We start from the raw sequence: 14587 nt of genomic DNA on the forward strand, positions 1-14587 counted from the left end.
GCTCCGATTGTCCACATGTAATTTCTACAGAAAGTTTGCTTCAGAACTGCTCACTAAAAAGTAAGGTTCAACTCTGTTAGTTGAATGCACAGAACAGAAAGAAGTTTCGCAGAATGCTTCTCTGTAGTTTTTATTTGAAGATATTCCTTTTTCCAATAGAGGACCCTTGGCGCTCCAATTGTTCACTTGCAGTTTCCCCAGAAGGAGTGTTTCAGAACTTCTCAATCAAAAGAAATGTTAAATTCTGTTAGTTGAATGCACAGAACAGAAAGAAGTTTCGCAGAATGCTTCTGTGTAGTCTTTATTTGAAGTTATTCCTTTTTCCACTAAAGGCCCCTTAGCGCTCCGACTGTCCACTTGCACTTTCTACACAAAGAGTGTTTCAGATGTGCACAATCCAAAGTAAGGTTCAACTCTGTTAGTTGAATGCAAAGAAGAGAAAGAAGTTTCACAGAATGCTTCTGTGTTGTTTTTATTTGAAGATATTCCTTTTTCCACTTAAGGATCCTAAGCCCTCCAAATGTCCACTTGCAGTTTCTACAGAAAGAGTGTTTCAGAACTGCTCAATGCAAAGTAAAGTTCAACTCTTTTAGCTGAATGCACAGAAAAGAAAGAAGTTTCACAGAATGTTTCTGTGTAGCTTTTATTTGAAGATAGTCCTGTTTCCACTATAGGCCCTTTATCGCTCCGATTGTCCACTTGCAATTTCTACAGAAAGTGTGCTTCAGAACTGCTCATTAAAAAGTAAGGTTCAACTCTGTTAGTTGAATGCACAGAACAGAAAGAAGTTTCGCAGAATGCTTCTCTGTAGTTTTTATTTGAAGATATTCCTTTTTCCAATAGAGGACCCTTGGCGCTCCAATTGTTCACTTGCAGTTTCCCCAGAAGGAGTGTTTCAGAACTTCTCAATCAAAAGTAATGTTAAATCCTGTTAGTTGAATGCACAGAACAGAAAGAAGTTTCGCAGAATGCTTCTGTGTAGTTCTTACTTGAAGATATTCCTTTTTCCACTAAAGGCCCCTTAGCGCTCAGAATGTCCACTTGCAGCTACTGCAGAGAGAGTGTTTCAGAGCTGCTCAATTAAAAGTAAGCTTCAACTCTGTTAACCGAATGTTCAGAGCCCAAAGAAGTTTCACACAATGCTTCTGTGTAGTTTTTATTTGAAGATATTTCTTCTTCCACTATAGGCCCCTTAGTGCTCTGAATATCCACTTCCAGTTTCTACAGAGAGAGTGTTTCAGAACTGCTGAATCAAAAGTAAGCTTCAACTGTGTTAGTTGAATGCACAGAACAGAAAGAAATTTCACAGAATGCTTCTGTGTAGTTTTTATTTGAAGTTATTCCTTTTTCCACTATAGGCCCCTTAGCGCTCCGAATGTCCACTTGCACTTTCTACAGAAAGAGTGTTTCAGATGTGCACAATCCAAAGTAAGCTTCAAGTCTGCTAGTTGAAAGCGCAGAACAGAGAGAAGTTTCACAGAATACTTCTGTGTAGTTTTTATTGGAAGATATTCCTTTTTCCAATGTAGGCCCCTTAGCGATCGGAATGTCCACTTGCAGTTTCCGCAGAAGCAGTGTTTCAGAACTGCTGAATCAAAAGTAAGGCTCAACTCTGTTAGTTGAATGCAAAGAAGAGAAAGAAGTTCCACTGAATGCTTCTGTGTTGTTTTTATTTGAAGATATTCCTTTTTCAACTAAAGGATCCTAAGCCCTCCAAATGTCCACTTGCAGTTTCTACAGAAAGAGTGTTTCAGAACTGCTCAATGCAAAGCACAGTTCAATTCTTTTAGTTGAATGCACAGAACAGAAAGAAGTTTCACAGAATGCTTCTGTGTAGCTTTTATTTGAAGATACTCCTCTTTCCACTATAGGCCCTTTAGCGCTCCGATTGTCCACATGTAATTTCTACAGAAAGTTTGCTTCAGAACTGCTCACTAAAAAGTAAGGTTCAACTCTGTTAGTTGAATGCACAGAACAGAAAGAAGTTTCGCAGAATGCTTCTCTGTAGTTTTTATTTGAAGATATTCCTTTTTCCAATAGAGGACCCTTGGCGCTCCAATTGTTCACTTGCAGTTTCCCCAGAAGGAGTGTTTCAGAACTTCTCAATCAAAAGAAATGTTAAATTCTGTTAGTTGAATGCACAGAACAGAAAGAAGTTTCGCAGAATGCTTCTGTGTAGTCTCTATTTGAATTTATTCCTTTTTCCACTAAAGGCCCCTTAGCGCTCCGACTGTCCACTTGCACTTTCTACAGAAAGAGTGTTTCAGATGTGCACAATCCAAAGTAAGGTTCAACTCTGTTAGTTGAATGCAAAGAAGAGAAAGAAGTTTCACAGAATGCTTCTGTGTTGTTTTTATTTGAAGATATTCCTTTTTCCACTTAAGGATCCTAAGCCCTCCAAATGTCCACTTGCAGTTTCTACAGAAAGAGTGTTTCAGAACTGCTCAATGCAAAGTAAAGTTCAACTCTTTTAGCTGAATGCACAGAAAAGAAAGAAGTTTCACAGAATGTTTCTGTGTAGCTTTTATTTGAAGATAGTCCTGTTTCCACTATAGGCCCTTTATCGCTCCGATTGTCCACTTGCAATTTCTACAGAAAGTGTGCTTCAGAACTGCTCATTAAAAAGTAAGGTTCAACTCTGTTAGTTGAATGCACAGAACAGAAAGAAGTTTCGCAGAATGCTTCTCTGTAGTTTTTATTTGAAGATATTCCTTTTTCCAATAGAGGACCCTTGGCGCTCCAATTGTTCACTTGCAGTTTCCCCAGAAGGAGTGTTTCAGAACTTCTCAATCAAAAGTAATGTTAAATCCTGTTAGTTGAATGCACAGAACAGAAAGAAGTTTCGCAGAATGCTTCTGTGTAGTTCTTACTTGAAGATATTCCTTTTTCCACTAAAGGCCCCTTAGCGCTCAGAATGTCCACTTGCAGCTACTGCAGAGAGAGTGTTTCAGAGCTGCTCAATTAAAAGTAAGCTTCAACTCTGTTAACCGAATGTTCAGAGCCCAAAGAAGTTTCACACAATGCTTCTGTGTAGTTTTTATTTGAAGATATTTCTTCTTCCACTATAGGCCCCTTAGTGCTCTGAATATCCACTTCCAGTTTCTACAGAGAGAGTGTTTCAGAACTGCTGAATCAAAAGTAAGCTTCAACTGTGTTAGTTGAATGCACAGAACAGAAAGAAATTTCACAGAATGCTTCTGTGTAGTTTTTACTTTAAGTTATTCCTTTTTCCACTATAGGCCCCTTAGCGCTCCGAATGTCCACTTGCACTTTCTACAGAAAGAGTGTTTCAGATGTGCACAATCCAAAGTAAGCTTCAAGTCTGCTAGTTGAAAGCGCAGAACAGAGAGAAGTTTCACAGAATACTTCTGTGTAGTTTTTATTGGAAGATATTCCTTTTTCCAATGTAGGCCCCTTAGCGATCGGAATGTCCACTTGCTGTTTCCGCAGAAGCAGTGTTTTAGAACTGCTGAATCAAAAGTAAGGCTCAACTCTGTTAGTTGAATGCAAAGAAGAGAAAGAAGTTTCACTGAATGCTTCTGTGTTGTTTTTATTTGAAGATATTCCTTTTTCAACTAAAGGATCCTAAGCCCTCCAAATGTCCACTTGCAGTTTCTACAGAAAGAGTGTTTCAGAACTGCTCAATGCAAAGTACAGTTCAACTCTTTTAGTTGAATGCACAGAACAGAAAGAAGTTTCACAGAATGCTTCTGTGTAGCTTTTATTTGAAGATACTCCTCTTTCCACTATAGGCCCTTTAGCGCTCCGATTGTCCACATGTAATTTCTACAGAAAGTTTGCTTCAGAACTGCTCACTAAAAAGTAAGGTTCAACTCTGTTAGTTGAATGCACAGAACAGAAAGAAGTTTCGCAGAATGCTTCTCTGTAGTTTTTGTTTGAAGATATTCCTTTTTCCAATAGAGGACCCTTGGCGCTCCAATTGTTCACTTGCAGTTTCCCCAGGAGTGTTTCAGAACTTCTCAATCAAAAGTAATGTTAAATTCTGTTAGTTGAATGCACAGAACAGAAAGAAGTTTCGCAGAATGCTTCTGTGTAGTTTTTATTTGAAGTTATTCCTTTTTCCACTATAGGCCCCTTAGCGCTCCGAATGTCCACTTGCACTTTCTACAGAAAGAGTGTTTCAGATGTGCACAATCCAAAGTAAGGTTCAACTCTGTTAGTTGAATGCAAAGAAGAGAAAGAAGTTTCACAGAATGCTTCTGTGTTGTTTTTATTTGAAGATATTCCTTTTTCCACTTAAGGATCCTAAGCCCTCCAAATGTCCACTTGCAGTTTCTACAGAAAGAGTGTTTCAGAACTGCTCAATGCAAAGTAAAGTTCAACTCTTTTAGCTGAATGCACAGAAAAGAAAGAAGTTTCACAGAATGTTTCTGTGTAGCTTTTATTTGAAGATAGTCCTGTTTCCACTATAGGCCCTTTATCGCTCCGATTGTCCACTTGCAATTTCTACAGAAAGTGTGCTTCAGAACTGCTCATTAAAAAGTAAGGTTCAACTCTGTTAGTTGAATGCACAGAACAGAAAGAAGTTTCGCAGAATGCTTCTCTGTAGTTTTTATTTGAAGATATTCCTTTTTCCAATAGAGGACCCTTGGCGCTCCAATTGTTCACTTGCAGTTTCCCCAGAAGGAGTGTTTCAGAACTTCTCAATCAAAAGTAATGTTAAATCCTGTTAGTTGAATGCACACAACAGAAAGAAGTTTCGCAGAATGCTTCTGTGTAGTTCTTACTTGAAGATATTCCTTTTTCCACTAAAGGCCCCTTAGCGCTCAGAATGTCCACTTGCAGCTACTGCAGAGAGAGTGTTTCAGAGCTGCTCAATTAAAAGTAAGCTTCAACTCTGTTAACCGAATGTTCAGAGCCCAAAGAAGTTTCACACAATGCTTCTGTGTAGTTTTTATTTGAAGATATTTCTTCTTCCACTATAGGCCCCTTAGTGCTCTGAATATCCATTTCCAGTTTCTACAGAGAGAGTGTTTCAGAACTGCTGAATCAAAAGTAAGCTTCAACTGTGTTAGTTGAATGCACAGAACAGAAAGAAATTTCACAGAATGCTTCTGTGTAGTTTTTATTTGAAGTTATTCCTTTTTCCACTATAGGCCCCTTAGCGCTCCGAATGTCCACTTGCACTTTCTACAGAAAGAGTGTTTCAGATGTGCACAATCCAAAGTAAGCTTCAAGTCTGCTAGTTGAAAGCGCAGAACAGAGAGAAGTTTCACAGAATACTTCTGTGTAGTTTTTATTGGAAGATATTCCTTTTTCCAATGTAGGCCCCTTAGCGATCGGAATGTCCACTTGCAGTTTCCGCAGAAGCAGTGTTTTAGAACTGCTGAATCAAAAGTAAGGCTCAACTCTGTTAGTTGAATGCAAAGAAGAGAAAGAAGTTTCACTGAATGCTTCTGTGTTGTTTTTATTTGAAGATATTCCTTTTTCAACTAAAGGATCCTAAGCCCTCCCAATGTCCACTTGCAGTTTCTACAGAAAGAGTGTTTCAGAACTGCTCAATGCAAAGCACAGTTCAACTCTTTTAGTTGAATGCACAGAACAGAAAGAAGTTTCACAGAATGCTTCTGTGTAGCTTTTATTTGAAGATACTCCTCTTTCCACTATAGGCCCTTTAGCGCTCCGATTGTCCACATGTAATTTCTACAGAAAGTTTGCTTCAGAACTGCTCACTAAAAAGTAAGGTTCAACTCTGTTAGTTGAATGCACAGAACAGAAAGAAGTTTCGCAGAATGCTTCTCTGTAGTTTTTATTTGAAGATATTCCTTTTTCCAATAGAGGACCCTTGGCGCTCCAATTGTTCACTTGCAGTTTCCCCAGAAGGAGTGTTTCAGAACTTCTCAATCAAAAGTAATGTTAAATTCTGTTAGTTGAATGCACAGAACAGAAAGAAGTTTCGCAGAATGCTTCTGTGTAGTTTTTATTTGAAGTTATTCCTTTTTCCACTATAGGCCCCTTAGCGCTCCGAATGTCCACTTGCACTTTCTACAGAAAGAGTGTTTCAGATGTGCACAATCCAAAGTAAGGTTCAACTCTGTTAGTTGAATGCAAAGAAGAGAAAGAAGTTTCACAGAATGCTTCTGTGTTGTTTTTATTTGAAGATATTCCTTTTTCCACTTAAGGATCCTAAGCCCTCCAAATGTCCACTTGCAGTTTCTACAGAAAGAGTGTTTCAGAACTGCTCAATGCAAAGTAAAGTTCAACTCTTTTAGCTGAATGCACAGAAAAGAAAGAAGTTTCACAGAATGTTTCTGTGTAGCTTTTATTTGAAGATAGTCCTGTTTCCACTATAGGCCCTTTATCGCTCCGATTGTCCACTTGCAATTTCTACAGAAAGTGTGCTTCAGAACTGCTCATTAAAAAGTAAGGTTCAACTCTGTTAGTTGAATGCACAGAACAGAAAGAAGTTTCGCAGAATGCTTCTCTGTAGTTTTTATTTGAAGATATTCCTTTTTCCAATAGAGGACCCTTGGCGCTCCAATTGTTCACTTGCAGTTTCCCCAGAAGGAGTGTTTCAGAACTTCTCAATCAAAAGTAATGTTAAATCCTGTTAGTTGAATGCACAGAACAGAAAGAAGTTTCGCAGAATGCTTCTGTGTAGTTCTTACTTGAAGATATTCCTTTTTCCACTAAAGGCCCCTTAGCGCTCAGAATGTCCACTTGCAGCTACTGCAGAGAGAGTGTTTCAGAGCTGCTCAATTAAAAGTAAGCTTCAACTCTGTTAACCGAATGTTCAGAGCCCAAAGAAGTTTCACACAATGCTTCTGTGTAGTTTTTATTTGAAGATATTTCTTCTTCCACTATAGGCCCCTTAGTGCTCTGAATATCCACTTCCAGTTTCTACAGAGAGAGTGTTTCAGAACTGCTGAATCAAAAGTAAGCTTCAACTGTGTTAGCTGAATGCACAGAACAGAAAGAAATTTCACAGAATGCTTCTGTGTAGTTTTTATTTGAAGTTATTCCTTTTTCCACTATAGGCCCCTTAGCGCTCCGAATGTCCACTTGCACTTTCTACAGAAAGAGTGTTTCAGATGTGCACAATCCAAAGTAAGCTTCAAGTCTGCTAGTTGAAAGCGCAGAACAGAGAGAAGTTTCACAGAATACTTCTGTGTAGTTTTTATTGGAAGATATTCCTTTTTCCAATGTAGGCCCCTTAGCGATCGGAATGTCCACTTGCAGTTTCCGCAGAAGCGGTGTTTTAGAACTGCTGAATCAAAAGTAAGGCTCAACTCTGTTAGTTGAATGCAAAGAAGAGAAAGAAGTTTCACTGAATGCTTCTGTGTTGTTTTTATTTGAAGATATTCCTTTTTCAACTAAAGGATCCTAAGCCCTCCAAATGTCCACTTGCAGTTTCTACAGAAAGAGTGTTTCAGAACTGCTCAATGCAAAGCACAGTTCAACTCTTTTAGTTGAATGCACAGAACAGAAAGAAGTTTCACAGAATGCTTCTGTGTAGCTTTTATTTGAAGATACTCCTCTTTCCACTATAGGCCCTTTAGCGCTCCGATTGTCCACATGTAATTTCTACAGAAAGTTTGCTTCAGAACTGCTCACTAAAAAGTAAGGTTCAACTCTGTTAGTTGAATGCACAGAACAGAAAGAAGTTTCGCAGAATGCTTCTCTGTAGTTTTTATTTGAAGATATTCCTTTTTCCAATAGAGGACCCTTGGCGCTCCAATTGTTCACTTGCAGTTTCCCCAGAAGGAGTGTTTCAGAACTTCTCAATCAAAAGAAATGTTAAATTCTGTTAGTTGAATGCACAGAACCGAAAGAAGTTTCGCAGAATGCTTCTGTGTAGTCTTTATTTGAAGTTATTCCTTTTTCCACTAAAGGCCCCTTAGCGCTCCGACTGTCCACTTGCACTTTCTACAGAAAGAGTGTTTCAGATGTGCACAATCCAAAGTAAGGTTCAACTCTGTTAGTTGAATGCAAAGAAGAGAAAGAAGTTTCACAGAATGCTTCTGTGTTGTTTTTATTTGAAGATATTCCTTTTTCCACTTAAGGATCCTAAGCCCTCCAAATGTCCACTTGCAGTTTCTACAGAAAGAGTGTTTCAGAACTGCTCAATGCAAAGTAAAGTTCAACTCTTTTAGCTGAATGCACAGAAAAGAAAGAAGTTTCACAGAATGTTTCTGTGTATCTTTTATTTGAAGATAGTCCTGTTTCCACTATAGGCCCTTTATCGCTCCGATTGTCCACTTGCAATTTCTACAGAAAGTGTGCTTCAGAACTGCTCATTAAAAAGTAAGGTTCAACTCTGTTAGTTGAATGCACAGAACAGAAAGAAGTTTCGCAGAATGCTTCTCTGTAGTTTTTATTTGAAGATATTCCTTTTTCCAATAGAGGACCCTTGGCGCTCCAATTGTTCACTTGCAGTTTCCCCAGAAGGAGTGTTTCAGAACTTCTCAATCAAAAGTAATGTTAAATCCTGTTAGTTGAATGCACAGAACAGAAAGAAGTTTCGCAGAATGCTTCTGTGTAGTTCTTACTTGAAGATATTCCTTTTTCCACTAAAGGCCCCTTAGCGCTCAGAATGTCCACTTGCAGCTACTGCAGAGAGAGTGTTTCAGAGCTGCTCAATTAAAAGTAAGCTTCAACTCTGTTAACCGAATGTTCAGAGCCCAAAGAAGTTTCACACAATGCTTCTGTGTAGTTTTTATTTGAAGATATTTCTTCTTCCACTATAGGCCCCTTAGTGCTCTGAATATCCACTTCCAGTTTCTACAGAGAGAGTGTTTCAGAACTGCTGAATCAAAAGTAAGCTTCAACTGTGTTAGTTGAATGCACAGAACAGAAAGAAATTTCACAGAATGCTTCTGTGTAGTTTTTACTTGAAGTTATTCCTTTTTCCACTATAGGCCCCTTAGCGCTCCGAATGTCCACTTGCACTTTCTACAGAAAGAGTGTTTCAGATGTGCACAATCCAAAGTAAGCTTCAAGTCTGCTAGTTGAAAGGGCAGAACAGAGAGAAGTTTCACAGAATACTTCTGTGTAGTTTTTATTGGAAGATATTCCTTTTTCCAATGTAGGCCCCTTAGCGATCGGAATGTCCACTTGCTGTTTCCGCAGAAGCAGTGTTTTAGAACTGCTGAATCAAAAGTAAGGCTCAACTCTGTTAGTTGAATGCAAAGAAGAGAAAGAAGTTTCACTGAATGCTTCTGTGTTGTTTTTATTTGAAGATATTCCTTTTTCAACTAAAGGATCCTAAGCCCTCCAAATGTCCACTTGCAGTTTCTACAGAAAGAGTGTTTCAGAACTGCTCAATGCAAAGTACAGTTCAACTCTTTTAGTTGAATGCACAGAACAGAAAGAAGTTTCACAGAATGCTTCTGTGTAGCTTTTATTTGAAGATACTCCTCTTTCCACTATAGGCCCTTTAGCGCTCCGATTGTCCACATGTAATTTCTACAGAAAGTTTGCTTCAGAACTGCTCACTAAAAAGTAAGGTTCAACTCTGTTAGTTGAATGCACAGAACAGGAAGAAGTTTCGCAGAATGCTTCTCTGTAGTTTTTGTTTGAAGATATTCCTTTTTCCAATAGAGGACCCTTGGCGCTCCAATTGTTCACTTGCAGTTTCCCCAGGAGTGTTTCAGAACTTCTCAATCAAAAGTAATGTTAAATTCTGTTAGTTGAATGCACAGAACAGAAAGAAGTTTCGCAGAATGCTTCTGTGTAGTTTTTATTTGAAGTTATTCCTTTTTCCACTATAGGCCCCTTAGCGCTCCGAATGTCCACTTGCACTTTCTACAGAAAGAGTGTTTCAGATGTGCACAATCCAAAGTAAGGTTCAACTCTGTTAGTTGAATGCAAAGAAGAGAAAGAAGTTTCACAGAATGCTTCTGTGTTGTTTTTATTTGAAGATATTCCTTTTTCCACTTAAGGATCCTAAGCCCTCCAAATGTCCACTTGCAGTTTCTACAGAAAGAGTGTTTCAGAACTGCTCAATGCAAAGTAAAGTTCAACTCTTTTAGCTGAATGCACAGAAAAGAAAGAAGTTTCACAGAATGTTTCTGTGTAGCTTTTATTTGAAGATAGTCCTGTTTCCACTATAGGCCCTTTATCGCTCCGATTGTCCACTTGCAATTTCTACAGAAAGTGTGCTTCAGAACTGCTCATTAAAAAGTAAGGTTCAACTCTGTTAGTTGAATGCACAGAACAGAAAGAAGTTTCGCAGAATGCTTCTCTGTAGTTTTTATTTGAAGATATTCCTTTTTCCAATAGAGGACCCTTGGCGCTCCAATTGTTCACTTGCAGTTTCCCCAGAAGGAGTGTTTCAGAACTTCTCAATCAAAAGTAATGTTAAATCCTGTTAGTTGAATGCACACAACAGAAAGAAGTTTCGCAGAATGCTTCTGTGTAGTTCTTACTTGAAGATATTCCTTTTTCCACTAAAGGCCCCTTAGCGCTCAGAATGTCCACTTGCAGCTACTGCAGAGAGAGTGTTTCAGAGCTGCTCAATTAAAAGTAAGCTTCAACTCTGTTAACCGAATGTTCAGAGCCCAAAGAAGTTTCACACAATGCTTCTGTGTAGTTTTTATTTGAAGATATTTCTTCTTCCACTATAGGCCCCTTAGTGTTCTGAATATCCATTTCCAGTTTCTACAGAGAGAGTGTTTCAGAACTGCTGAATCAAAAGTAAGCTTCAACTGTGTTAGTTGAATGCACAGAACAGAAAGAAATTTCACAGAATGCTTCTGTGTAGTTTTTATTTGAAGTTATTCCTTTTTCCACTATAGGCCCCTTAGCGCTCCGAATGTCCACTTGCACTTTCTACAGAAAGAGTGTTTCAGATGTGCACAATCCAAAGTAAGCTTCAAGTCTGCTAGTTGAAAGCGCAGAACAGAGAGAAGTTTCACAGAATACTTCTGTGTAGTTTTTATTGGAAGATATTCCTTTTTCCAATGTAGGCCCCTTAGCGATCGGAATGTCCACTTGCAGTTTCCGCAGAAGCAGTGTTTTAGAACTGCTGAATCAAAAGTAAGGCTCAACTCTGTTAGTTGAATGCAAAGAAGAGAAAGAAGTTTCACTGAATGCTTCTGTGTTGTTTTTATTTGAAGATATTCCTTTTTCAACTAAAGGATCCTAAGCCCTCCAAATGTCCACTTGCAGTTTCTACAGAAAGAGTGTTTCAGAACTGCTCAATGCAAAGCACAGTTCAACTCTTTTAGTTGAATGCACAGAACAGAAAGAAGTTTCACAGAATGCTTCTGTGTAGCTTTTATTTGAAGATACTCCTCTTTCCACTATAGGCCCTTTAGCGCTCCGATTGTCCACATGTAATTTCTACAGAAAGTTTGCTTCAGAACTGCTCACTAAAAAGTAAGGTTCAACTCTGTTAGTTGAATGCACAGAACAGAAAGAAGTTTCGCAGAATGCTTCTCTGTAGTTTTTATTTGAAGATATTCCTTTTTCCAATAGAGGACCCTTGGCGCTCCAATTGTTCACTTGCAGTTTCCCCAGAAGGAGTGTTTCAGAACTTCTCAATCAAAAGAAATGTTAAATTCTGTTAGTTGAATGCACAGAACAGAAAGAAGTTTCGCAGAATGCTTCTGTGTAGTCTTTATTTGAAGTTATTCCTTTTTCCACTAAAGGCCCCTTAGCGCTCCGACTGTCCACTTGCACTTTCTACACAAAGAGTGTTTCAGATGTGCACAATCCAAAGTAAGGTTCAACTCTGTTAGTTGAATGCAAAGAAGAGAAAGAAGTTTCACAGAATGCTTCTGTGTTGTTTTTATTTGAAGATATTCCTTTTTCCACTTAAGGATCCTAAGCCCTCCAAATGTCCACTTGCAGTTTCTACAGAAAGAGTGTTTCAGAACTGCTCAATGCAAAGTAAAGTTCAACTCTTTTAGCTGAATGCACAGAAATGAAAGAAGTTTCACAGAATGTTTCTGTGTAGCTTTTATTTGAAGATAGTCCTGTTTCCACTATAGGCCCTTTATCGCTCCGATTGTCCACTTGCAATTTCTACAGAAAGTGTGCTTCAGAACTGCTCATTAAAAAGTAAGGTTCAACTCTGTTAGTTGAATGCACAGAACAGAAAGAAGTTTCGCAGAATGCTTCTCTGTAGTTTTTATTTGAAGATATTCCTTTTTCCAATAGAGGACCCTTGGCGCTCCAATTGTTCACTTGCAGTTTCCCCAGAAGGAGTGTTTCAGAACTTCTCAATCAAAAGTAATGTTAAATCCTGTTAGTTGAATGCACAGAACAGAAAGAAGTTTCGCAGAATGCTTCTGTGTAGTTCTTACTTGAAGATATTCCTTTTTCCACTAAAGGCCCCTTAGCGCTCAGAATGTCCACTTGCAGCTACTGCAGAGAGAGTGTTTCAGAGCTGCTCAATTAAAAGTAAGCTTCAACTCTGTTAACCGAATGTTCAGAGCCCAAAGAAGTTTCACACAATGCTTCTGTGTAGTTTTTATTTGAAGATATTTCTTCTTCCACTATAGGCCCCTTAGTGCTCTGAATATCCACTTCCAGTTTCTACAGAGAGAGTGTTTCAGAACTGCTGAATCAAAAGTAAGCTTCAACTGTGTTAGTTGAATGCACAGAACAGAAAGAAATTTCACAGAATGCTTCTGTGTAGTTTTTATTTGAAGTTATTCCTTTTTCCACTATAGGCCCCTTAGCGCTCCGAATGTCCACTTGCACTTTCTACAGAAAGAGTGTTTCAGATGTGCACAATCCAAAGTAAGCTTCAAGTCTGCTAGTTGAAAGCGCAGAACAGAGAGAAGTTTCACAGAATACTTCTGTGTAGTTTTTATTGGAAGATATTCCTTTTTCCAATGTAGGCCCCTTAGCGATCGGAATGTCCACTTGCAGTTTCCGCAGAAGCAGTGTTTCAGAACTGCTGAATCAAAAGTAAGGCTCAACTCTGTTAGTTGAATGCAAAGAAGAGAAAGAAGTTTCACTGAATGCTTCTGTGTTGTTTTTATTTGAAGATATTCCTTTTTCAACTAAAGGATCCTAAGCCCTCCAAATGTCCACTTGCAGTTTCTACAGAAAGAGTGTTTCAGAACTGCTCAATGCAAAGCACAGTTCAATTCTTTTAGTTGAATGCACAGAACAGAAAGAAGTTTCACAGAATGCTTCTGTGTAGCTTTTATTTGAAGATACTCCTCTTTCCACTATAGGCCCTTTAGCGCTCCGATTGTCCACATGTAATTTCTACAGAAAGTTTGCTTCAGAACTGCTCACTAAAAAGTAAGGTTCAACTCTGTTAGTTGAATGCACAGAACAGAAAGAAGTTTCGCAGAATGCTTCTCTGTAGTTTTTATTTGAAGATATTCCTTTTTCCAATAGAGGACCCTTGGCGCTCCAATTGTTCACTTGCAGTTTCCCCAGAAGGAGTGTTTCAGAACTTCTCAATCAAAAGAAATGTTAAATTCTGTTAGTTGAATGCACAGAACAGAAAGAAGTTTCGCAGAATGCTTCTGTGTAGTCTCTATTTGAAGTTATTCCTTTTTCCACTAAAGGCCCCTTAGCGCTCCGACTGTCCACTTGCACTTTCTACAGAAAGAGTGTTTCAGATGTGCACAATCCAAAGTAAGGTTCAACTCTGTTAGTTGAATGCAAAGAAGAGAAAGAAGTTTCACAGAATGCTTCTGTGTTGTTTTTATTTGAAGATATTCCTTTTTCCACTTAAGGATCCTAAGCCCTCCAAATGTCCACTTGCAGTTTCTACAGAAAGAGTGTTTCAGAACTGCTCAATGCAAAGTAAAGTTCAACTCTTTTAGCTGAATGCACAGAAAAGAAAGAAGTTTCACAGAATGTTTCTGTGTAGCTTTTATTTGAAGATAGTCCTGTTTCCACTATAGGCCCTTTATCGCTCCGATTGTCCACTTGCAATTTCTACAGAAAGTGTGCTTCAGAACTGCTCATTAAAAAGTAAGGTTCAACTCTGTTAGTTGAATGCACAGAACAGAAAGAAGTTTCGCAGAATGCTTCTCTGTAGTTTTTATTTGAAGATATTCCTTTTTCCAATAGAGGACCCTTGGCGCTCCAATTGTTCACTTGCAGTTTCCCCAGAAGGAGTGTTTCAGAACTTCTCAATCAAAAGTAATGTTAAATCCTGTTAGTTGAATGCACAGAACAGAAAGAAGTTTCGCAGAATGCTTCTGTGTAGTTCTTACTTGAAGATATTCCTTTTTCCACTAAAGGCCCCTTAGCGCTCAGAATGTCCACTTGCAGCTACTGCAGAGAGAGTGTTTCAGAGCTGCTCAATTAAAAGTAAGCTTCAACTCTGTTAACCGAATGATCAGAGCCCAAAGAAGTTTCACACAATGCTTCTGTGTAGTTTTTATTTGAAGATATTTCTTCTTCCACTATAGGCCCCTTAGTGCTCTGAATATCCACTTCCAGTTTCTACAGAGAGAGTGTTTCAGAACTGCTGAATCAAAAGTAAGCTTCAACTGTGTTAGTTGAATGCACAGAACAGAAAGAAATTTCACAGAATGCTTCTGTGTAGTTTTTACTTGAAGTTATTCCTTTTTCCACTATAGGCCCCTTAGCGCTCCGAATGTCCACTTGCACTTTCTACAGAAAGAGTGTTTCAGATGTGCACAATCCA

The sequence above is a fragment of the Symphalangus syndactylus genome, chromosome 14, assembly GCF_028878055.3.
Source record: "Symphalangus syndactylus isolate Jambi chromosome 14, NHGRI_mSymSyn1-v2.1_pri, whole genome shotgun sequence".
Lineage (NCBI taxonomy): Eukaryota > Metazoa > Chordata > Mammalia > Primates > Hylobatidae > Symphalangus > Symphalangus syndactylus.